The sequence below is a fragment of the Monopterus albus genome, unplaced genomic scaffold, assembly GCF_001952655.1.
Source record: "Monopterus albus unplaced genomic scaffold, M_albus_1.0 scaffold170.1, whole genome shotgun sequence".
In the NCBI taxonomy this organism is placed as follows: Eukaryota; Metazoa; Chordata; class Actinopteri; order Synbranchiformes; family Synbranchidae; genus Monopterus; species Monopterus albus.
Window position 1 is genome coordinate 616,946 of NW_018128050.1, and position 2,113 is coordinate 619,058.

The 2,113-nt window shown below is 42.7% G+C and overlaps 1 protein-coding gene across 1 annotated transcript in view; it reads left to right on the forward strand.

Moving 5' to 3' along the window:
• The window catches only part of LOC109969113 (transcription initiation factor TFIID subunit 4-like), a 25,372-nt gene that overhangs the window by 16,639 nt on the left and 6,620 nt on the right, over window positions 1-2,113 (forward strand). The gene's annotated exons all lie outside the window — the stretch shown is intronic.

The window sequence follows — 2,113 nt, forward strand, 5'->3', positions numbered from 1 at the left end:
GAGAGAGCGAGAGAGAGGAGCACGGAGAGGAGAATGGCTCAGTCACCACCCCGCAATTTGTGGACAAACGAGGGGCGCGAAGTGCTATATGGCAGTACTTCGGCATAAAAACAAATGAGCAAGGAGAGGCAATTAACGTTGATGCGCCATTGTGTAAACGATGTTTTAAAACATGCATGGCTAAAGGCGGAAACACCTCCAACTTAGCCAAATACCTACAGGACAAGCACCCAGACCTGCACACTGAGTTCAGGGAACGACAGGTAATTTACTCATGACATGTGCCCTTTTCAAATACAATAGTTCAATAGTTTTAAGTGTGCAACACATGATAAAGAGTTCTTATCAAACATAGAAATTTTTTTTCTAAATTTGAATAAAAAAATGTGTTTTTTCAAAACGTTAAATGTGGTTACAGCACAGTCCTTCAGTGTTTTACATACATATTTAGCCATTTAATATGTTATAAAGACTGGTAACATACCATTTAAAAACATTGGTCCTACTTAAGACAGGCTATATGTAATGAAAATATTTTTTAGGTTATGTATCTCAACGTAAATAAGGCCTCAGCTTGTATGACAAATGTATCACCTTAATTTTATTTTTTCACTGCAGAGGTCTGGTGCTTCTGGTCCGGAGACAGTGACCCCACTCAGATGCAACCTACTCTTTGGGCTGTTTTTGAGCAGCATACAAAATATGCAAAAGACGCGAAAGATGCTAAAAGGCTGAACAGAGCAGTCGCCGAATACATCTGCATGGACCAAGTGCCACTATATACAGTTGAAAAGGCTGGGTTCAGAAACCTTATTCAGCAGCTGGACAAACGATATGACCTCCCTCAAGGAATTTTTTTCATGTACAATGAAATTCCAAAAATATATGAAGAGGTAAGGTCAATAATTAGTGCACAGCTGGCAGATAAACCATTCTTCTCCTGCACTACAGACATCTGGACAAGCAGAGCTATGAGTTCCTACATGGCTGTAACTCTGCAGTTCATTACAGCATCCTGGGAAATGCAGTCCTGGTGCATGGGATGCTCTGCTTTGCAGTCTGACCACACAGCAGACACTCTGAAAGAGGTCCTGGAAGATGTCATCGTGGACTCCTGGGGCCTTGATATGGCAAAAATGTCTGGAATCACAACAGACAATGCAACCAACAACCGCAAGGCATTTTCCAACCAACTCTGGATTCCCTGTTTTGGCCACAATTTGCATTTAGCAGTCAAAAAGGCCATAGAAATCGATCGTGTGGCGAGCTGTCTGTCCCGGCTACGTAAGACAGTGTCAGGCTTCTCGAGCTAATAAAATGTCAAGGCAACTGAAGGAAAAACAAAAATCTTTAAAGCTACCAGAACACACGCTAATTCATGATGAGCCTACACGTTGGGGATCCACCTATGATATGGTGGAACGCTTTTGTGAGCAGCAGCAAGCAGTCTGTGCTGTTCTAGCTGATGACAGAAAAAAATGGTTCCTGATGCCGAAAGACACAGACATGACAACTTTGGAAACAGTAAGGGATGTCCTGGCTCCACTCAGTGATTTTACAGATGCCATTAGTGGAGAGAAAGAAACAACTCTCTCATCAGTCCTGCCACTCCTGTGGAAAATTAAAGCCTGTCTGAAAGCTGAGGAAGGTGACAGTCCACTGGCACTGGAAATGAAGGAGAAATGTAGAGAAGACTTTGAAAAGAGATATGATGAGCACAATATTAAGATGGCACTGAACATCTGCACCTACCTAGACCCCAGATTTAAAACCACATTTGTTACAATGGAAAAGGAAGTTAAAGAGGAACTGCTCCTAAAAGCTTACACAGTTCTGCTTCCAGAGGACTCAGACTCGAAGCACCAACCAGAAGGTGCTGTAGCAAAAAAAAAAAGAAGTGATCTAAAAAGCCTGCTCTGCACCATCACCTACGAAAAGAGGGGAGCAGACAGTTCAACAGGACAAGATTCATCCACATTGACAACACCTAAAGACAAACTAAACCGTGAGATGACTGACTATGAACAGTTAAAAGATATAAGTGCTGCACAGGACCCCCTAGCCTGGTGGGGTCATCATGAGTCTGATCTTCCCATCCTGGCTCAGTTTGCAC